At 45.2% G+C, this 23703-nt stretch overlaps 1 protein-coding gene across 2 annotated transcripts in view; it reads left to right on the top strand.

Moving 5' to 3' along the window:
* The first annotated feature begins 5416 nt into the window (after positions 1–5416).
* OTUD7A (OTU deubiquitinase 7A) overlaps positions 5417–23703 on the top strand; it is a 367779-nt gene continuing 349492 nt past the window's right edge. For both annotated transcript variants that reach the window (XM_078078987.1, XM_078078989.1), the window contains exon 1: positions 5417–5641. The gene's annotated coding sequence lies outside the window, so the exon portion shown is untranslated. The remainder of the gene's footprint in view (positions 5642–23703) is intronic.

The raw sequence follows: 23703 nt of genomic DNA, 5'->3' as shown, positions 1-23703 counted from the left end.
ACATCGGGGTGTATGTACTCCTTTGAATTAGTATTTTTGTATCCTTTGGGTAATACCTAGGACTGCAATTGCTGGATCTAGAGTAGTTCTGTTTTTAACTTTTTAAGGAATGTCCATACTATTTCTCAGAGTGGCTGCACCAGTTTGCATTCCTACCAAGAGTGCAAGGGGGTTCTCCTTTCTCCTCTTCCTCACCAAACCTGTGTTGTTAATTTTAGCCATTCTGACAGGTATGAGGTGATATCTCATTGTAGTTTTGATTTGTATTTACCTGATGATGAGTGATGTTGAGCATCTTTTCACAGATCTTTTGGCCATCTGTATGTCTTCTTTGGAAAAATACCTATTCATGTTTTCTGCCCATTTTTTAACTGGACTATTTATTTTTGGGGTGTTGAGTTTTACAAGTATCCAATAGATTTTGGATACTAACCCTTTACCAGATATGCCATTTGCAAATATCTTCTCCCATTCTGTAAGTTGCTTTTTAGTTTTGTTCATTGTTTTCTTCACTGTACAGATGCTTTTTATTTTTGCTTTTGTTTCCCTTGCCTCAGGACAAATATCTAATAAGAAGTTGTTGTGGCTAATGTGAAAGAGGTTACTGCCTGTGTTCTCCTCTAGGATTTTAATAGTTTCCTGTCTTACATTTTGGTCTTTAATCCATTTTGAATTCATTTTTGTGTATGATGTGAGGAATATTACTAAGCCATCAAAAAGAATGAAATCTCGCCATTTGCAACAACGTAGATGGAGCTAGACAGTATTATGCTAAGCGAAGTCAGTCAGAGAAAGACCAATACCAAATGATTTCACTCATATGTGAAATTTAAGAAACAAAACAAATGAATATACAGGGGGAAAAAAGAGAGGAAAACCAAGAAACAAACTCTTAACTATAGAGAACAAACTGATGGTTACTGGAGGGGAAGTGGGTGGGGGATGGGTTAAATAGGTGATGGGTATTAAGGAGGGCACTTGTTGGCATGAGCACCTGTGTTATATGTGAAGAATCACTAAATTGTAGTGTAACTATTATTACACTGTATGTAAACTAGTTGGAATTTAAATAAAAACTTGGGAAAAGAAGGATAGAGAGAGGCAAACCTAGAAGCAGACTCTCAACTATAGAGAAGAAATGATGGTTACGGGGGGGGGGGGATGGTTTAAAAAAAATGAAAAACAGAAAAACAATAGAGAAAATTTTAAAAAACCAAAGCTGGTTCTTTGCACAGACCTTAAAAATTTGTAAAACTGTGCCAGACTTACCAAGAAAAAAAGATATTGGGCACAGTGTAACAATATCAGAAATGAAAGAGATTTCTTCCCTCCTGACTTCATGAACATGAAAAAAATAATAAAGAATGACAATGAACAACTTTATATCCACAAATGTGAATATTTTAAAGAAATGAACCAATTCCTTTAAAGACACAACTACCAAAATGCATGCAAAAACAAGTAGATAACTCAATGAGTCTGTATTTATAAAGAAATTGAATCAATAATTAATAGCCTTCCAAAATAATCACCGGACCCAGATGGCTCCACTAGTGAATTTTACCAAACTTTTAAGAAAGAAATTATACTAATTCTTTACAATCTCTTCCAGAGGCTAGAAGCAGAGGGAGCACTTCCTAACCCATTCTATGAGTCCAGCATTACCCTAATTTCAAAACGAGATACAGATTTTACAAGAAAGGAAAACTACAAACCAGTATCTATCATGAACATAGACATAAAAATCTTCAGTAACAAAACAGCAAATTGAATCCAGCACTGCAAGGCACCTGGGTGGTTCGATCGGTTAAGCATCTACTTTCAGCTCGGGTCATGATCCCGGGGTCCTGGGATCGAGTCCTGTACAGGGAATCCCTGCTCAGTGGGGAGTCTGCTTCTCCCCTTCCCTCTGCCCCTCTCCCTGCTCATGCTCTTTCTCACTCTTGTTCTCAAATAAATGAATCCAGCACTGTATAAAAACAATTATACACCCCAACCAAGTGGGATTTATCCCAGGTATGCAAGACTGACTCAACATTCAAACATCAAACAAGTAACCCATCACATCAATAAGCTAAATAAGAAATATCATGTGATCATATAAATAGATGCAGAAAAAGCATCTGACAAAATTCAACACCCATTCATTTAAAAAAAAAAAAGTTTTCAACTAGAAATAGAAACTTCCTTGATTTGATAAAGAATATGCACAAAAAAACCTAGAGTTAACATCATACTTAATGGTGAGAAACTGGATGCTCCCCCCTAAAATCAGGCCCAGAGCAAGGATATTCTCTTTTATCACTCCTATTCCACATTATACTGGAAGTCCTGGCTAGTTCAAGAGGACAAGAAAAGACAATCAAATCTACACAGATTGAAAAAGAAGAAATAAAGCTGTCTCTATTAGTAGATTACAATATTCGATGTAGAAAATCCCAAAGAATCCTCAAAAATACTCCTGGTGCAAGAATAGCATGGTTACAAGACATAAGGTTAATATACAAGAGTCAACTGCTTTCCTTTATTCCAGCAATAAACAATTAAAGTTAGAAATTAAGAAACAATTTCATTTACAATAACTCCAAAAAATACTTACATATAACTCAAAATATGTATAGAACTTTTATACAGAAAACCATAAAACATTGCTGAAAAATTTAAAGAAGATCTAAATAAATGGATAGATATTTTATATCCATGGATTGGAGGACTCAATCTTGTTAAGATGTAAATTCTTCCAAACTTGATCTACAGATCAATGGAATCCCAATTAAAATCCAAACAAGCTATTTTGCAGATATCTACAAATTGATTCTAAAGTTTATATGAAAAAGAAAAAAGAGCTAGAATAGCCAACATAATACAGAAGAATGACACTACCCAACTTCAAGACTTACTATAAAACTATAGTGATCAAGACAGTCTGATATTATTGGTCAAAGAATAAACATATGCATCAGTGCAAATAAATATAGTCAGCTAATCTCTGACAAAGGAGCAAAGGTAATTCAGTGGGGAAAGAATAGTTTTCTCAAGAAATGATGCTGAAGCAACTGAACATCCACATGCAAAACAAAAAAAGAATCTTTTTGGGGCGCCTGGGTGGCTCAGTTGGTTAAGCGACTGCCTTCGGCTCAGGTCATGATCCTGGAGTCCTGGGATCAAGTCCCGCTTCGGGCTCCCTGCTCGGCAGGGAGTCTGCTTCTTCCTCTGACCCTCCCCCCTCTCATGTGCTCTCTCTCATTCTCTCTCTCAAATAAATAAATAAAATCTTTAAAAAAAAGAAAGAATCTTTTTTTTTTTTAAAGATTTTATTTATTTGACAGAAAGACACAGCAAGAGAGGGAAAACAAGCAAGGGGAGTGGGAGAGGGAGAGGCAGGCTTCCCGATCCATGTGGGACTCGATCCCAGGACGCTGGGGCCATGACCTGAGCCACCCAGGCACCCCCCCAAAAAGAATCTTGACATAGACCTTATACCCTCACAAAAATTAAGTAAAAATGGATCATACACCTAAATGTAAAATGTAAAACTATAAAACTTGAAGAAGAAAACATACTTAAATCTATGTGACCTTGGATTTGGTGATTTTTTGATATAATACCAGAAGTATGATTCTTGAAAGAAAAAATGCTAAGTTAGACTTTTATTAAAATTAAAAACTTCTACTCTGCAAAAGACACTGTTAAGAGAATGAAAAACAAGCCTCACACTGGCAGAAAATATTTGCAAAACACATATCTTATAAAGTACTTTTATCCAAAATATACAAAGAACTCTTAAAACTCAATAATAAGAAAATTAAAAAACCCAAATTAAAAATCGGCAAAGGATGTGAACAGATTCCTCATCAAAGAAGATATACACCTAGCAGATAAGCAGATGAAAGTATGCTCAACATCATTTTTACTAGGGAATTGAAAATTAAAATGACAATGACATATGTCTCCGCAACTATGAAAATGCCATATATGTATATATATTTGCTGTGTAAATTATACACATACATATATATCCAATATCATATCGTATCATATCATATCATATCATATCATATCAAGGATGCAGGAAGGTGAGACTCATACATTGCTAGTGGTTATGAAAATGGTGTACACACTCTGGAAAACTGTAGGATTCCTATAATGTTAAATAAGTTTTCCATTGACACTCCAAGGTATTTACCCAACTAATTTGAAAACTTTTGTGCATACAAAACTCTGCGTACAACTGTTTGAAGACTATCTATTCACAATCGCCAAAAACTGGAAATCGCCCAAATATCCTTCAATGGTTGAATAAACAAAATTTGGTACAAAGAATGGGATAGCATCCAAAAATAAAAAGAACTATTGATACACACAACAACATGGGTGAATCTCAAAAGCATAATGGTGAATGAATAAAGTCAGACTCAAAATGTTGCATATGGCATAATTCCATGTACATAACATTCTCAAAAAGGCAAAACTACAGCGATGGAGGCAAAACTATGTCAACGGTTGTGTATTCGAGTTTGGGGAGGGTGTGGCTATAAAAGGACAAGACAGAATTCTTCGGGTGATGTATCCTAATTGTGTTGGTGGCTACAAGAATCCAAACAAATTTTTAAGCCCCTCCCTCCCCCAAAAGTTAATTTTACTGTATATCAATTCAAAAAGTCAAAGTACTAAACAATTACTAAACATATATGTAATGTTCAAAACTAAGCAAAAAGTCCTAAACTAAGTAAAATAACAGTTGTCAAAAAAGGCATGAGGATGGTATTAACTAACCTGTAACATAACGCATTATTTGGAAGGAAGGGCGTGGTTACACCGAGAGGAGATGTGAGAGTGAACAGAAAGCAGTGGACAGGCCTTGGTATCGGCGAAGGAACCATTGGAAGTGGTGGCATGAAGAAGTATTAAGAGGAAGGCAAGAAATGGGGAAAGGTCAGAACACCGGTTTAGGAAGCAGAAGGAGCAACTTTGCATCAAAGTGACGCATTGGCCAAGCAGGGTTTGGAAATGGAGCCGAGACGGGATGGGTGAGAGAAAAGTTTGGGAAGAGTGAGCAGGGGGAAGAAATGAGAAAGGTGGACGCACACAGGGCAAGGGTGGAGAAAGCAAAGGCAGGCTATTTAAGCAGCTTCTCCTGCAGTCCCCGAGGCAGTGCCAAGGGGCACCACGAAGAGCGAGCACTCCTGCGCGGGGGAAGAGTACATTCTTCCCCGAGGCCCGGCCCGCGGCGCGGGTCATAGCCGCGGGCACGCGCGCTCCGAGGCCGGCCCCGGCGGGGCGGGGGCGGGGCGCGGCGCGCGGCGCGCGCTCGTTCACGAGAGGCGGGGGCGGGGCGCGGCTGCGGCCGGTGACGTCAGGGCAGGGTGCGCGCCGGGCGGCTGCGGGCGGAGCCGGGAGGCGGGCGCTGCGCGCGGCCGCGGGCGGAGCGGAGGGACGCGAGGGGCGGAGCAGAGCGCGGGAGGAGGCGGGGGAGGAGAGGCCCCCGGGACCGCGAGCGGCAGCTGGGGAGGGGGCAGCGGAGCCGGAGCGCGAGCTAAACAGCTGATCTGATTTTCCTTTAAAGCGAGAGAAAATGGAAGTCGGGTAGCGGCGACTGCGGCGCTGCAGACTGGCCGAGCGGAGCGGCGCGGCGCGGCAGGTGAGACGGCGCTGGCCGCGGTGCTGCTGGCGGCCGCGGGGCCGGGGCCGCGGACCAGGCAGGTGCGCTGTTGGAGCGCGGGCGCGGGGTCCCTCCGCGCTTCGCGGATAGGCAGGTGGGCGCAGAGGCCGGGCGACCCTGGGGCCAAGGCGCGAAGGCACGGGGGGGGCGGGGGTCGCAGGCCCCGCGCAGGGCTCGCGGCGCGCTGCATTGCGGGCTCCGCTCTGGACCCCGCGGGCGCCGCGGGCGCCGGCTCCGGCCCGGCGCGCGTCTTCCAGGCAGGGCGCGGCGTTCCGGCTGGGTTCGGGCCGGCGTCTCCTCCGGGCCCCTTAGCTGTCTGCACTGGAACGTGATGACAGGCGTGGGAGGACCGGCCCCCCAGTCCGTGTGGGCGCGCCGGGGGTCCCGCGGCGGCGGCAGACTCCCGGGCACGGCGGGGCCCAGGAGCAGCGCGTGAGGCCGCTAGCCGGGTGCCCGGGCTGTGGCTGCGTGGGCCACTGTGGCCGGGCGCACAGCTCGCTCGCTTGCTCCGCTGGGTCTGGCTGGTCAGCAGGGGAACCGTTAATGCAATTTGGCTGTGAACCCGGAGGCCTTCCCTGGTATCTTCTCACTGGAGGGGAAAAAATTGCATCTGCTGTGCTTTAAGTGCTCCTTTAAATTTGAGAGATGTCAGTGATGTCATCATTAACAAAAACTTTCCTTCATTGGACACAACCGCTCAAGTGTACCCTCCTCCCGGTGCAGCTATTGCAGCCCTTTGAGAATCTTTGTAATAAAATGGATTTGCCTTTGCTTTCTAAACTCAACAGCATTACACAAGTGAAAACGGTTTTTATTTTTATTTATTGGTTTGAGAACCAGTAGATTTGGGAGTAGCTGAAAGGAAACTTGTTAGATCCCAGCGGATCTGGGAATCGCTTCATCCACACCACAAGGATCCAGGGGAAAGTGTCATGCATGACACTTACATGCTTGTTGCCTTGCTTTATCTTTATAAATGAAAGTGAGTTGTGAGATAAAAATTTTTTTTAGAAGATACTATATTTGATGTGGCACATGGTGTGTCCAGGAAAAGGTGGACAGTGTGGCCTAAATTTTTACAGGCCTTGATCGCTTCAGGAAAATCAGCACCCCCCACCCCCTCCAGGATGGGTCTGGGAGCAGCCTGCCCTAGGGAACTGAGTGGCAGCTTCTGTAGGGCCCTCCCTGCCTTTCATTTTCTTACTATAGCAGCTGGTGTGTCCCACCATCCTCTAGGCCAATTCAACACCCAGGGAGAGTGGAGAGAGTGCAGAGGCTGGAGACCTACCTGCACAGCACATCAAGTCCTGCAGGAATTTCCCCCCTAACTGCAAGCGGCAAGCCATCATTATTGTGTGTGTGAGTGTTCCATTAGTACTGATTATTATGGGAACAAAAGTAAGCAAGTTCCCAAGACAATCTGAATATCTACTTAAGCCTATCATATCGAAAGGATATTCAATAAGGGACAAAAGTATTGACATTTTTGTATTTAATAATTAATGACCACCCCTAATTGCTTAAAATAAGCATGCTTAAATTATTAGTGTGATCGTACTGGGTCTGTAAGGAAGTTAATACCATATGTCATGTTAAAGTTTGAGTCTGGTCAAGAATGTGAAGCTTTGAAACCCTGGAGTGGAGCGACGAAAACGGGGAAGCAGTGGTTTACTTTAGGGTGACGTTCAGGGTGGCAATGGATGGAACCCATTGCTTCATGGAATCTTGCCAGGTGTGGGTCTCAGCCTGGATCTGGTATGGCAGGCGTCTCCATAGGAAGTAAGTGCTGGGGCCCTCAGCCCTGGTGGAGGCCAGCAGTGGAGTTGTCAAGAAGCTGAATGGTCTGTTCTCACCTTGTAGAGAAGGGGAGATGCACCTCCCACTGAAGCAAGCAGTGTGTTCACAGCCCCACACCTCTTGCAGTTGCCAAATATATTCACAACGGCGACTGGATGAGACAGGAAGCCTGGTAGCAGAATTTTCTCCGACTTCTTGGTGACATTGGTCCTACTGCATGTAGTTGCGTTAGAACTTGAGCTCTTAAGTCATGGCTGAGATTTTTCTATAATTGAAGTATTCCCAGTACTATGGTGAAATAGTATGAAAATTGTTTCTTTCAGGCTCCGGGCTGTGAACTCTTCAGAAATTGAGACTGTGAAACCACTGTGGCCACATATCCATTTTTTTTTAACCTGCAGACCTGTGAAAATATTCATTGTAATTTTTTTTTTTTAATTTAACTCACTGCAGTACTTGTAAAAATAGAAATGTGTTTCCACTAAATCTTTAGGTATTCGTCATTTATTGCTTAAAACATTTCAAAAACAAGAACTTTAAAGACTCTTCATCCCATTTGTATGCTTAGAGTATCATGTCTTCCGTTTCTAAGAAGTCAAAATTGTCTTGATTTTCTTTTTGTTCCCTTTGGATCTTAAGGTCATTTACTTGTGTCTTAGGCCCAGAGACTAAAGGCTGAGTCAGCTCCTGCAGGGCCAGCAGGGGGCGTGCTAAACGCAGGTTGGCGGTCCACTTTACCTGAGCCACCTTGGGAGAGGATCTGGGATGACCAAGTTGGTAGAGGGTGGGGGGGCGGTGTGCACGCACGTGAGTGTGTGCTTTGTGCACCGCACCTCTGTGTGCCTGTCACCCAAGGGGTGGAAACTGAAGGAAGGATGGGCAAATTACTTGAATTGCCAGAAGTTGTGGCTTCCAGAGAACTCTGGCCTCCCTCAAAGAGGCATTGAGATTGCTCTCACTTGAAGGGCTCCTTGTCTTTGGAAAGTGGCTGTTGGTTCTAATCTGAAGACTCCATGCCTTCTCAAATTGCAGAAGGGAGAGTGTGGGCTTGGGGGGGGGGGGCGGAGCTGCTGGCCTCATGGAACTGCTGGTCCTGGTGAGGACATGACTGCCACCCAGGACAGCCAGGGGAAATGCCGCCAACCTCCTGTCAAGTTTCTTCTTTTTTTTTTTTTAAAGATTTTATTTATTTATTTGAGAGAGAGAGAATGAGAGACAGAGAGCATGAGAGGGAGGAGGGTCAGAGGGAGAAGCAGACTCCCTGCCGAGCAGGGAGCCCGATGCGGGACTCGATCCTGGGACTCCAGGATCATGACCTGAGCCAAAGGCAGTCGCTTAACCAACTGAGCCACCCAGGCGCCCCTGTCAAGTTTCTTCTTGGGTTTGATTCCTGTTGACTTAAAACCCGGGACTCTGTGTGGCACCTCCCACAAGATTTATTTCCCTGCCTTGCCAGGGTTATTGGCCTCGGGGTTTCTCTGATGGAATGAAGGAAATGTTTATTCACAGTACATTTCTTTTCCCGTAGAAAATGAAAACAGGAGAAAAGAGGCAACTGTGCTTTTTGCTTAAATGTGCTTAATCTGACTCTAAGTGTATGCAGGTTGCTCATCACTAAGTTCCCTATGAGGTTTCTCCTTGCAGGAACTGAGCTCCTGAATGGAGGGTCATCTTGCTCAGTTGGGATGGGTGGATGGCGTCGATGATCATTGCGGTGTCTAGAGTGGTACTGAGCACCAGATACTCCTCCCTCTTCCCCAGGTCCCTCATGGCACCCACACGCAAAAGGGACACATAATACCTTAGAAGGGAATAGATTTTCTACTAGAGAACTCTCTAAATGCTATGGCTGGGTATTTCTTGATACTTCTTTTTCCATCAAAAATGTATGTAAAACCAAATTATTGATTTCAAAGGGGCAAATAGGAATAATTTTTCAGCTTTGTGCTGAACCACACTCTTCACTTGGAGCACTCTAAATGGCTACAGGGGGGAATGTGCCACTAGATAAAATAACAGGTGGCACCTCATCCTCATAGAGGATGTCCATCCCTGAGGATGACCACAATGCATCCAATTCAAAGAGAGCCCTGAGATCCACAGGCATTTAAGTGGAAATAAAACATGCTAGTTCCTATTAGTAATCTAATTTGAAAATATTTTATCCTTGAAAGTTGGAGGTAGAGTTTTATTTGCCCTTGGTTATACTGCCGTATCCCAAATAGTCTATATGTCAACCCAAGAATAAGATGGCCTTCACACAGATGAGACAGCAGGTAATGTAGGAGTCACTTTCGCCGCACTTCGGGGACAGATTCTTTATCGTTCATAGTAACAGACTGGAGAAGTGGGTTGAGATAATAAGTTTTTAAATTCTGAAATGAGAGATGGGCTGGACGCCGCCTTACTACCGGCCTGTGTTGTGGCGGTGTGTTTAGCTGGCTGGCTTGTGCATTATATCTCTTGACCAGGAACTGGGTGAAGACTCTACATTTCCACCTGCATCAGCCACAGCTCACCACCCTGGACAATGCATGGCGTGGTCATGCTCTAAGCTTCTTGCGGGAAAAGGAGAGAGCTAGCTTCATATGTCTCCACGGCCTTGTCTAGTAAAATCGTTCTCTTCCATGAAACCCCAGCCCTTGCTATTACAGATTTGTGCTCTCCACCAGCTCACATTCTGAGAAGTGAAATGCACATTGCTGCTGATGCAGATTCTAAAGGCATCTCTCTTGGTTTAAGCAGATAAGTCTAGAGTAAACTCATTTTCTAGGTTTGAAGGATTTTGAGTCTCCTTCCAGGGAATTATTTTCTATTTGAACTTAGTTTACTCTTAGATAGTTTTCCTTATAAATATAATGGAAATTTGATGTCTGAATGAATATGCATGAGTAGGGTGTTGTATTGACTTTTATGAAATATAAAATGAGAACTTTGAAATTAATTTCCTTTTCTGTTTGGTGTTTCATTCAGTTGTTTTATTAGATTACTGTGGAGTTTCACATGGCACTAAGGATTGGTGTGACTAAACCACCCACCCACCCGTTGGTGAGATCAGATTAAGTTTCTCAGTTCCTGAGACAAGAGCTTAGGAGTTCACCCCAAAGAAGGCAGATGTGTGGAGCTGAAGCAGATACCCCAGGTGCTATCCCAAGTGGAGCCTTGCGGCTTCTGGGAAGACCTTGCTCTGCTGCCCTTGGGGCTGACACACCCGTGATTTACCCTAGTCATCTCTGTGCTTCCATTTTAGGAATTATCCATGACATGGGCCTCTCCTGCTTCTTAAAGTAAGCTCAGGGTTGGCCTGGCATGTCCTTGTCATGCAAGAGACCACACAATGCACCATGTCCTGGGACATGAAGTGCCCCTTGTTCTGCAACCCACCCCCACCCGCAAGCTGAATTATACCCCTTTATCTTGGGGGTCCAAAGGCCATGGTGACAATCCATTTCCCCACAGTTCTTCTAGTGATGATTTGAAGTTTGGAAAAAAATGTGCATTATTGAAGTATGGGCAACACATTTGCAGTGTAATATTTCATGCCTTTAAAAAAGATCTTTCCAGGGGAACCTGGGTGTCTCAGTTGGTTAAGCATCCGACTTTTGATTTTGGCTCAGGTCATGATCTGAGATTGAGCCCTGCATCAGGCCCTGCGCTCAGTACGGAGTCTGAGCTCTCTCCCTCTCCCCGCCCCCCCCCAACTTGTGCGTGTGCGCACACACTCTCTCTCTCTCAAATAAATAAATAAATCTTTAAAAAAAAAGATCTTTCCACATCCAAGATATACATAGTTAACTTTTTTCTTTTTAAAATTTAAGAATTGGATTTTTTTGCCAGTCTTTTAAATAACATCATGCTATCTCTTAAAAGAATCACCACTAAGTGGTAAAAATAAATGGGACAAGTTGCCAACTCTGACTTGGATGGGGTGATGATCTGTGTGACCTTGGGCACAGTCCCAGGCAGCTGGGGGAGAATATCTGCTCCAGCCCTCGTACAGGGGGAGGAGCAGGTCGGCGTGTGTGCAGTGAGTTCTTAAATCCTAAGGAGCCATCAATTCCAATAAAAGGAATTGGAGATGGAGTATGTCTGTCTCACTCATCGCTAGCCTGGTTTCTTTCTCTTGATGGATTTATAGTTTGTACTTGTAACTCAAGGCATTGCTTGAATGAACTTGCTTTGTCTTGTTTTGTAGAGGAAGAAGGAAGCCTGGGTAAGAAGGATAGATGACTTCCTATGGCTTTAGTGATTCTTACAGTTTATCTAAAATTGTGAGCCAGCTCTGTTAAAAATACTAAAGGGAGGAGTACCTGGGGTGGCTCAGTGGGTTAAGCATCTGACTCTTGGTTTCAGCTCAGGTCGTGATCTCAGGGTTGTGGGATCAAGCTCTGTGTCTGGTTCCACACTCAGTGGGGACTCTGCTTGAAGATTCTCTCCCTCTGCCCCTCCCCCAGCTGGTGTGCATGCGCGTGCTTGTCCTCTCTCTCCTCTAAAATAAATCTTTAAAAAATACTAAAGGGAATTCCTCTAAATCCAAATAAATCACAAACTTCCCCCAAATTGGGCTGTGTCTCCTATACCTTGGATGCTGCTGAGCCCCCAAGGGCTCATCGGATGGTTACAGAGCACATTTTCTTACTCTTGGAGTTGATGAAAGATTGGTTGTTTGCATGAACAACTTGGGGATGGGGAGAGGAAAGAGAAAAGCATTCCAGAGGTGGAGTTGTGTCCATCAGTGTCAATGAGGGGCAGTGACTATGACTTACGATCCTGCCAGCGCGGTTGGGCCTGGCATTTACCCCTGACGGGAGTGTGTAGCCAGATCAGTGTCTACACCACTCTCCCCACCCTGAAAGTGCTCCCTTGTAGGACCTGCTGGTGTTCCCAGAACAAGTCTTTGGGCTCTGAGACCATGGAGTAGCCCTCATCATTGGCACTGGCAGTGGTGAAGGGTCTAGCCCAGAGGTCTCTGTGCCACCTCGGGGATGATGCAGGCCCATGTGGCAGGAAGTCGCTCCTTTGCGAGCCCTGGCACTTATTGGGCTGAGTGAAAGCTCAGTGGCTATTTAACTTGGCACCATGGATGTACAATTATTGGTAGGCAGATTGAAAGGCCAAACTGAATCTCTTGGGTATCTGTGGCCTGGAAATGCAGGGATGGACTGCAGTTCACATACACATCCCTTGATTATTCTCTTTGCGAAGTCTGTCTTGTCTGAGGTGCTGATTGTGAACTAAGTCCTCAGGTCCACTTGGTTGGAAGTGGCCAGCTAACTGTGGGTTATCAGGTGTGGTGTGTGCTATCAGCCCGGGCATCTCTTCAGGGTCTTCTGCCTGCACTGGATGAGGTAGACAGGATTTCCTTAGGTTTCTTCTGCCAAAATTGACTTATCCCTAGGGGGTTGGGGGAATGGGCAAAATGGGGTAAGGGGATTAAGAGGCACAAACTTCCACTTATAAAATAAATAAGTCATGGAGATGAAGAGCACAGCGTAGGGAATATAGTCAATAATATTGTAATAACATAATATGGTGGCAAATGGTGATTACACTTACCATGGTGAGCACTGAGTAATGTATAGAATTGTCAAATCGCTATGTTGTGCACCTGAAACTAATATAGCATTGTATGTCAACTATCCTTCAGTAATAAAAATAAAGATAAACTGATTTATCCTGTGAGCAGTCTGGCAGGGAGTGTATTCAGAAATGCATTATCACAAAGGGCATTTAAGGCTTCAGGACCCCGCTCGGGAGGGGTCAACATGGAGGAGAAATTTTGTGGTTTAACATTTGGGGTTCATTAGTAGAAGATTAGTATATAGTTGCATTTAAATTAGACTCCTTCCATCCCCACGGAGTGACTGGAGGGCCAGGCTACAAACATGGACATGAGTGAGTGTCTGTGTGTGGCTCGCCATCTGCCTTGGTGAAGGATGAGTCCCGCCTGCTGAGGAGAGAACTCCCAGCCCAGAGGTGGCCTCCTTCTTGCTTTAGCCTCCACTTTGGGCACATTCCCTAGGTCTAATTTCACATGTCAAGTGAAGAAATATAGCTGCCTGATCTCTGATATCCCATTAATTCCATGATTCTGTGCAAAATAATTCCTGTTTCTAAGTGCTGACTAATCAGGGCAAAGAAAACACAACTCATTGCTGAGAGAGAACAAACAGGTAGGAAAATTCGGATGTCTCTTCGAAATATGTATATCCATTTCTCAGGTGGAGGACAATACGGAGCATTTTAACAAGTATGCGTACTTAGAAATGATTTGTGTGGCCAGCATTCCTCCTTCTGACCAGTAAACTCGTGGAAGACATCTCTGAGGTACCTTGTTCAGAAGAGGCTCTCAACTTGTGTTTGCTAAATGCATTTGAGAGTCCTGTGGGAATTAAAATTAGACATTTAACTATTCTTTCCAAAATTGTTTAGCTCCCATGAGTTCAAAAGCATTGAGAATGTGGCTCATGTAAAACTTGAAACATTTCCCAAACTGAGCCCCCAGTTTGCTAGCATGCAAATTAAACCAAGCCCAGATTATTTACTGATTGACTGTCATGGGACTTGCTTGTCATTCAGCAGAGGGTACATTCTAAGAGGAGTTATAGTTTCATATTTTCCATTATATTTTTTAAAGATTTTATTTATTTATTTGAGAGAGAGACAGGGAGAAAGCAGAAGCAGGAGTGGGGGTTGGGGCAGAGGGACAAGCAGACTCCCTGCTGAGCACAGAGCCTACCAGGGGCTCCATCCCAGGACCCCAAGATTATGATGACCTGAGCTGAAGTCAGACGCTTAACCAACAGAGCCACCCAGGCGCTCCTTTCCATTATATGTATTGCATATACTCTATGCAGTCTTAGGGAATATTAGGTATATCTGTTTGATAAGACAAATTATTATACTCTAGAGGTTTTTAAAAAAAGATTTATTTATTTGTCAGCGAGAGAGAGCGAGCACAAGCAGGGGGAGCGGCAGAGGGAGAAGCAGGCTCCCTGCTGAGCAAGGAGCCCAATGCGGGATTCGATCCCAGGACCCTGGGATCATGACCTGAGCTGAAGGCAGACGCTTAACTGACTGAGCCACCCAGGCGTCCCACTCTATAGAGTTTTAAAAAAATATCCTCCCAATCTCGCTTTTCCCTCTCTGGGTTGCAGAGGAGCAGAGGAAAACGAAGTGTTCTCTGCTATCCGTTCCTCAGAGCAAGGGGCTAACTCTTCCTTTGGGCCTCGCTCCACTTCCTGCAGACTGGGGCCAGCGACTGCGCTGTCCACGCCAGTCCCCTGCCCTCTTGCTGCCTGTCTCTGCCTCTCTGATGAGCTCATCTCCCTGCTCTAAAGGGTCCCCATGGGGCTGTGGGGCCCCCTGGACCTCAACCGTCTGCCACTGAACGAGATTCCTTATCACCTGCCTTAATGTTCTTTCAGTTCGGCAGGAGAGTGGGATCGACCTGACTTGTGGTAACACAGCTGTGCCACTGTGATGTACAGGTCTGTCCCCAAGGTATTGAGTGGGAAACGACACTTTTGGATAAAGCTCTGTGAGGAAATTTTTCTTTCAAGTAATTAGCCCTTTCTGTCATTGTCCCCTTTCAGTGTTCTTTCTCCAGCAGAAGTGGCCCAAGAAGGAACTGAACCACTGTATCCATGATGATAAAGTGAGGGCTCACAGATAAATGCTGCTTGAAAAGCCCTTTATCAGAATGAGAAGTCCGTGGTCCTTCCTCCTTGTCTCATAGGGTGCACTTGCCCTGGGCTCAGGAGGCCAGGTGTGGTACCCTGGGGGGAATGAAGGGTGGCATTACCAAGAAAAGGAATGCAACCTCGTGTTCTCTGTGTACAGGAGTGCCAGGCTACCAGACAGGGGCAAGTCAAGTGTTTAAGGAGCAGTGGAGAAGTCCAGAATCTGGTCCACCCCCCCCTCAGCCCCCAAAGTGTGTGCTCTTCATGTCCCACTCTTCCTAACAGGCAGGAGGAGGGGCGGGCACAGTTTCTGATCAGGAAAGCGTGTCGGCTGTCTGCTCCCCAGGGTGATGGGACGACCTGTCTCCATTCACAGGGCTGCCAAGCCTGCAGCAGGGCAGACCCCCAGGTTCCTGATGGCCCTACCCGTCAGTTCTTCACGTGGCCCAAGGAGCAGGCAGTGGCCTTTTACCCTGGATTCCTGGTGGCATTCCATGACCAGCGGAAAAGGACATGAGACAGCGCCTCTGGAATGGACATCTGGCTGCCCCAAGGGAACTCCTCCAAGGGCCTGGGGTGCTGGCCTGGGCTGAGCACGGGTGACAGAAGGAAGACTGGGATACTGCACCATCTTTGGGCAGCTACCAGGGTGGTGGGGAGGCCACACACGAAGGCACCACATGGGGAGAGCATGGGCAGGGGCCTCAGGGCTCCACGGCCCAGGCATGTTAGGGGAGCCAGAGCCCTTCAAACCCCAGCTTTAGTTTCTTCATCTGCACATGAGGCTGTACTCTGTAAATTGTGTACGACTGTTCAAATATAAGAAGCATTTCTTTAATGTTGGCATTGTCATCACGTGACTCCCAGTGGCTCATAGAGAATGTCCCACAGATGTTTGCTGCTGGTGCAGCTAGACTTGTGGGCTGAAAGCAGGCTGCAGGTCATTTCTGGGGGACCACGTGGGCATGAGGCTGCCACTCCTTCTTTGGGACCATCCCATATCTTCCCCGTGGATTACTGTTTTCCCCAAATCCCTGGGCCGGTGAGACTTGAGGAGTCTATTTTTGACCCCTCTGCTTACCCTGAGTATTTCCAGGAACTGGGCCCAGGCCAGCCCCATGAGTGTCTGTTGAATGGACCCCCACACTCAGGGCACTGAGCAGAGTGGGTCCATGTCAGCCCCTGCCCTGACGGTCCAGTGGCCTTGCACTTGCTCTCTCCAGATACTTCTGTGGGATCCTGCATCCCCAGCATGCTCTGCTTTCCAGAGTGTCCACAGGGGAGGATGTAGATTTAAGTGTCCACAGAGGAGCATCTGAGTTCCCAGGCTAGCCAGGCTAGTAAGACAGCTCCAGCCCGGGGGACCCCTGGGGGCTGGAGTCTAGGAGAGGCTCTGCTTGGGCCTGGGCGCAGTGGGTTCTATTTTTGTTGGTGCTACCTCTCCTGCACTGAGTCCCTGGCTGAGTCCAACCCTGCCCAGCCTCAGGGTCCCTACAGTTGACCCTTGCCTCACAGGTGACATCAGGTCTGGGGGACCTGTTGGCTTCCTTTGGATTCTCTCCCAGCCCCTCTTTAGTCAAGACTGAGCTCAAGCCATCTGGGCATTAATTCCTTCCCAGTGGGGTTGGGGGAAAGTCCTGTCCTCTTGCTGGGAATCTCGGGAAACTTGCCGAGGGTCCTTACTACTCTGAGCCTCTGTTTCCTCATCCTAGAATGACAGTGAGAGGGGACACCTCACAGGGATGTTGCAAGGACTACAGAGGCCGGTTGTCAGGTGCCTCTGGGGAAGGGAGGGGCTCGTCCAGGAGCTCCAGAGGGGTCTTGCAACCACCTTCATGAGCTCACAGGTGGCTCTAGGCAGAAAATAGCCTCCGAAGCCAGAGAGGGCAATCTGGACCCTTCCTTCGGGCATCCACCAGAATTCACTTGTGTGCTTTCCTATGAGGGAGTGCACCAAAGGATCGTTCAAACCTCTGTTCAGTGTACATCACTGACATTAATTTTTAAACAGACTATTGATGAATTTAATTAATGTGTCAGGGGAGGGAGAGTTGAGAAGTTGGCCCTGAGTGAACTCCACTTTGTTCTTGGTGTTTTGAGTATAACCATCTGTTTTATTTATTTATTTATTTTTAAAGATTATTTATTTGAGAGAGAGCGAGCGAGCTAGAGAGAGCACGAACGGGGGCAGGGGCAGAGGAAGAGGGAGAAACAGGCTCCCTGCTGAGCACAGAGCCCACCCCACCATGGGCTAGATCCAGAGACACCAGGATCATGACCTGAGCCAAAGGCCAATCAATGCTTAACCCACTGAGCCACCCAGGCGCCCCATTATAACCATCCATTTTGGGGAAACTTTTTGTAAAACATGTTCCTTAAGAAGTACTGAAATATAGAAAGATAAAACCAATGCAGAACTTCCGCAGTCCTGCCCCCAGCGTCACCATGCTTCCTGTGCTTACAGAAAGGTGGAAGCCTGGATATTATGCGTAAAAATAGACCATACTATTTTTTGCTCTTTTCTTTTCCCTTTGCCTATTCAATCTTTTTTTTTTTTTTTTTTATGAAAAAGCTAGTATTTGTACAAGTTAAAAGAATTCAAACGAATATATAGTACAATGTGTTATTTTCAGATCCCAGACCCTAATCTCTCTTTTAGGAGGCACTACTATTAATTACTCCTGTGTATCCTTCTAGAAATATTCTGTGAATGTCTAAGTATGTGAACATCTTTTTTTTGTTTGTTTCATGTTTAAACACATGGGAGCGTGCAGTACCCATTGTTCTCTGTTCTCTTTTTTCTCACTTGGTCATATAGGAGATTATTACATTTTTAGTCTGTAGTATATGCTATTTTAAAAAGCACTCATTTAATTTTAAAAAAATTTTTTATTTACATTCAAACTTAGTTAGCATACACTGTATTATTAGTTTCAGAGGTAGAGTTCAGTAATTCATCAGTTGCATATAACGCCCAGTGTTCATCACATCACGTGCCCTCCTTAAGGCCCATCACCCTGTTACCCCTTCCCCCCCAACCCCCTTCCCTCCAGCAACCCTTAAGAGTCTCTTATGGTTTGCTTCCTCTCTGTTTTCAACTTATTTTATTTTTCCTTCACTTCCCCTGTGTTCATCAGCTTTGTTTCTTAAATTCCACATATAAGTAAAATCATAAGCACTCATTTAAATTTTATTTTTATTTAATAATGAAGGATTTACTGAATTTAAGCCAAATATCTTATTTCTTGGAGTGTGAAAGTTCCTAAAACATCTCTTTCCTGGTTTTGGGAAGGTCAGCCTGTGGTTACCAGCACAGACCCAGATTTCTCAGTGGCCCTCTCGGGTGGTGGTTCCTGTAGAAGGGCCTAGCCTCTGTCCCCTGGGCATATACCATGTGGGTGAGCGGGGTGCCCAGGAGGAAGAGGATGCAGGTTTGGGGAGCAGCTGTAGTTTCATTCAGTTCCTGTAAAGGTAGGGAAAACCGGGATACAGGTTTGCTCACTACCTTGTGTTTAGAGTTGGTATCAGCTCCCTTCTGCTTTGAAAGAGGAGGAAATTGCATGGTCACACTGCCTTCAGGCCTCCCCCCACCCCACTTCTCCTACCTTGTTGTCAGAATCCCTTGCATCACCAAGACGCACGCACACCGTTTGCCCTCTTAGTTAACTTTAGTTTGTGCAGTTACATGGTCTTAGTACCATATTTACATGCATTTGAGGATCACACAGTATCACTGCTTTTATCAGGAATTCTAGAGGAATGCTCAAGGGCTTGCTTTCCATTCCTCTTTCAATGATCTGAAGTTCATTATAGAGTTTGTTTAGACACCCTGTTCCCATCCCACATGGCTCATGACACCCACCTGCAGAATTCTTGCAAGTTTCAAAGTATCTCTTGAAAACTAAAAAAAAAACCAGTTCTCTTGAAAATTTATGTGACTATAAAATTCTCGAGTCACATTAACCCTTTAAAACTATATAGAAATATTGCTCCTGTCTTTCAGCACTGAGCATGACTGCGGAGAAATTTGAACTCATCCTGTTTTCAGCCTAGTTGTTCGTATGATTCTGTCAGTTCAGTCATTTCATGGGGCTGTTTCTGGATGCTGATCTTTCTGTGTCACTTTCCTTTAAACAAAATATACCCTTTCAGTTGATGCACATAAGACACTTTATTTCAGAAGTTTTATTTTATTCTATCATTGACCTTTTTTGTTAATAATTCACAAATGTTAATTATGTAAGTACTGTTTCTTCTGTGTCCTATCTGTCATCTCTTTAATCAACTTGATATTTCATGTCCTTTCATATTTCATTTGCTTGTCTCTTTGGTTGATTGTTTTCATTCTGTTATTTAATTGTTTCTAGTGTGGTTTTCATCCATAGCCCATTTATTTTATTTTTTATTTTTCCATTTCTTTCCCAAGCTCTGCTTCTCTTTCTGTTGGTTTATATTATCTTCTTTGATTTCTTAAATCTTTTTAGGAGAGTATGATAGGCAGGATAATGGTCCCTCAAACATGTCGCCATCCTGATCCCCAGAACTTGTGAATATGCTACTTTACATAGAAGAGGAGAATTGGAATTGAGAAAAAATAAATTTCGATATGACATTCATGTTGCTAATCAACAGACCTTAAAATATGGAGCTTATTCTGGATTACTGGGAGGGCCCAATGTAATCAGAAGGGTCCTTAAAAGTGGAAGAGGGAGAGCCAGAGAGGTGTCAGTGTGAGAAAGACTTTTTAGGCAAGGGACCAGGAGCCAAAGCATGTGGGTGGCCTCTAGATGCTGGAAAAGGCAAGGAAAAAGGTTGCCTCCTGAGGTAGGCAGAATAATGACCCCCAAGGATGTCCATGTACTAGTCCCCAGGACCTGTGAATGTGTGGTTTTATATGGCAGAGGGGACTTTGCCAGTGTGATTAAGAGTCTTGAGATGGGGCTATTATGCTGAATTATCCAGGTGGACCTGTTGTAATTCAAAGGGAAGCAAGAGGGTCAAAGTCAGAGAAGGAGATGTAAGGACAGAAACAGGGGTTGGGTGATGTGGTTCCTGGAAGGGGACCACAGGCCAAGGAACAGGGGTAGCCTCTAGAAACTGCAGAAGAGGGGAGCAGATTCTCCCCTGGAACCTCCCGCAGGAACACAGCCTTGCAGAACCTTGCTTTTAGCCCAGTGAGACCCATTTCAGAATTCTGACCTCCAGAATGTCCAAGGACCTTTCTTTGTTTTAAGCCACCACGCTTGCAGTGATTTTGTTATAGTAGTAATAGGGAAACTAACAGACTATGGGAGATATTTTACTACAAAGGCTCTTCACCTATTTCCTTATGAGTATTTCCTCACACAACTGCATCTGCCCTCCTTCTCCATCCCCATTTCTAGGTCTGAGTCCTTTGCTGGTTACTTTGTGGTTTTAGTCGTGTTTTAGTATGGGCAGCTCTTTGTTGAAGAATGGAGCTGGGACAGGTGCAGACTCGATTCAAGTTTGTGGTCTGGAATATACTTTTGCCAGGTGGGTTTTCTTTGCCCAGTAGGGCTGTGTTCCCCAGATTTTCCTGGTTAAGTTGGGTGTGGCTCTGAGCAGACTTTTTGTCGAGTATTTGCTGCCTTCCTCTTGGTTGTGTGGATGCTGAGGGATTTTGCTTATAATTTGGGGGGACTCCTTGTCCTTTGAGTTAGAGAAACAGGTCACAGTTTCTCATGGGAGCTGAACATTGTTTGGTGTTTGTAACTTTGGGGCTCCTTTTCCAAGAAGAGGTTTTATTGGACTCCAGAGCACTTCTGCACAAAAGCCTTACTGTTAGAGTAGAGAAGCTATTGTGTTAGAGATTTAGCATCCTCAGGGCCCTGCCCTGCACAGCAGCCTGGAGAATGGATGCAGACAGGTACTGCACTGGACATCTGGCCCAGGCCTCCTCTGCCTCTGAGGCCTGATCCCACACCTGCTGTGTCTCAGTGGCCTCGGACTGACCAACCGCCTGAATCTTGGAAATCTGCATGGCCTTTTGGACATTAATCAATAAAGACTTGAATGAATACTTCCTGCTGTAATCACTAATAAATACTACAGTAATGCTGTAATCCCTAAGCAGCAAGAGTAGCTGTCACTGACTGTCGTGTGCTTTATTGACATTATTTAGTTTGAATTTCATAGCCACTGTGAGAGGCAGGTGTTCCTGTTCAGGGTGAGCCAAGTAGGAGGGCACACAGTTTACTAGTCATATATCTCATGAAGCACAAACTGTCTTTACAAACACCCCAATTAGTTCTTTACACCCAGGAGGTGGGCCCTTGCTTTGTTGGGTTGATTGAAGCTTGTGAACATTTTGCATTCTCTTATAAACTCTTTGTGCATGCAAATCTATTGACTTAAGTATATTTTGGAATAGCTTACTTGCAGTAATCTAAGATATATTTGTTTGTTATAAACATTCCATTTTAGTTGTTATATTAAATTTTGCAGAGTTTTGCAGAGTCTCTCCATCTTGCTAAGGCCATGTACACTTAAAATCAGGCAGTCCTAAATCCTAAGGAGTGTGAGTTGGTGAGGATTTTGCCCCAGCCAGGCCCACTGCAGGCTGTCCTATGTGCAGCTCCTTCAGCCTGTTGCGCCGTGGCCCCTGCCAGCCATGTGGTGTAGAAGGAGGGGAGCACACACACTCCCTGTCTTCACTTGCCTAGCAGGGACATCCACCATGCACACAATGACAGTAAGCTGAATCTCTAAATATTTTTCTTCTTTCTCTGCCTGCCCACTGGTTCATAGAGTCCACAGGGGTTGTCAGTCATGGGGATGAGTAACCAGTGGACCTTGACTTCAGAGAAGCCAGCAGGGCTGAGCCCCACATCCCTGTGGAGACAAGAAGTCAGCAGCACCCAAGAATCAGTTGAAATGATCCACACCACCACTGTGCTGTTGCAAATGTGGAGAAAGAGAAAAATATACCGGGTGTTTGGGAAGGACAGCGTCCTAGGCTCAGCTATCCAATCAGAATGAGATCTTGGAGAATGTAGCCCTCCGGAAGCTTCCTTGGATTCCTGGGAAGATAAGAGAATGAGCTGTCCATCTAGTGGCTTCTGTGGGCCTCCCCACCTGTGGATGATTCATGGCTGGCATCAATTCTAGGACATTATTAACCACTAGCTCTTCAAAGATGGCCTGTTACCGCTTCCCTCCTTTCTTTTCTTTTCCAGATACTCATTTATTGGTCCTTTTTGTTCCATTCTTGTTTTTTAAGCCTTCTCTCACGTTATCTTTCTTCTAGCTTTCTATACCTCATTCTGGATAGTCTTCATGAATCTGTCCTTCACCTGATGGATGTCAGTTCACTAGAAAACCCGGCCACTTGGTTTTTTGTTTCTGTATTACTCATTTCCGTGAATTCCCTTCAAGTCCCACATCCTTCGTCTTTTAAAAAGTGTCATACTGTTTACTGACGGTTTTGATCACTTTCAAAAATGCTTGACTCCATCACTTAAAACAGTATGTTATGGTTTGTGAGTGATAACCTGTTACCTGAACATCGTGATGGCCATGGGGGTGTCTGGTCCTACTGTTTGCTGGGTCTGCTGGTCCCTGTTCTTGGGGAGCTGCTGCTTGTTGCATTTTCTCACTTGATTACAGCCTCATCTTTGGCTTGGCTTTGGGGTGGGTACATCTGGCCAGGGAGGTTGTATTTGTTTCTTTCCCATCTCCAGGGCTGCTATGAGCCCAGGGCCATCTTGTGTGTTAACTCCTTGGGTTGATGGTTTTGGTGGCTCTGGGGGCTGTTTGAGCTGAGGATCCTCTGACCCTCTGCCCTTTATTTGTAGTCATGCAGCCTGTGGTGAGAGCTGTGGAAATGCTTTGTATGCGACAGGGATGTAGTCAGTGTGGGGGTCAGGAGAGAGCTAGCCACACGCCACAGATACTGTGGGTGTGTTGAATGGGTGGCTTGCCCTAAAGTTGGGAACAGCTTGAAAAGTAGAGCCACCAAAGGACAGACCTAGGAAAGTCCAGTGAGCACTTTCTTGACTGAGTGCTCGGTCGTGGCTGGAACAGTACTGGTTGCATTGGGGAACTCCGTCAGCTGCTCAGAGGCAAAGTGCTGGCTGACCCTTTGCAACTGAGTGTGTTGTATTTTCTGGAAGTTTACTTGTTTGCTTCTTTTTATCATATCAGCAAGACTGAAAATGCAAAGCTCTACAAAGAGCACGTAGTGCTTCAGGAGGTGAGTGCTGGGTCAGTGCAGAGAAAGGAGGAAGGCAATCCATGCCTTGATGGCTGGAATATTCTTGACCCTGTTGTGCAGATGATATGCAACTGAGGTTTCTTTTGCAAGCTTGATTGTAGAAAACTAAAAAACAACAACAACAAAAAAAAAACAAAAGCACACAGAACATTTGAGAGTATTGCCTACCATTAGGAAACTATTACTTTAAGTTCAAGGTTAGACACTGTCCCCAGGGCAGACTGGTCTACCCCAGCTGCCCTTATCGCAGCTGCACCACAGTGCCTGGCTGCCTTGCTCTGATCTAGGATGCTGGCTTCCCTGCCCCTTCCTAGGTGCCCTGTAGAGCC

Source organism: Halichoerus grypus, chromosome 8 (genome assembly GCF_964656455.1).
Source record: "Halichoerus grypus chromosome 8, mHalGry1.hap1.1, whole genome shotgun sequence".
In the NCBI taxonomy this organism is placed as follows: Eukaryota; Metazoa; Chordata; class Mammalia; order Carnivora; family Phocidae; genus Halichoerus; species Halichoerus grypus.
Note: the sequence above shows the minus strand (reverse complement) of the source record. Positions and strands in the feature narration are given on the sequence as shown.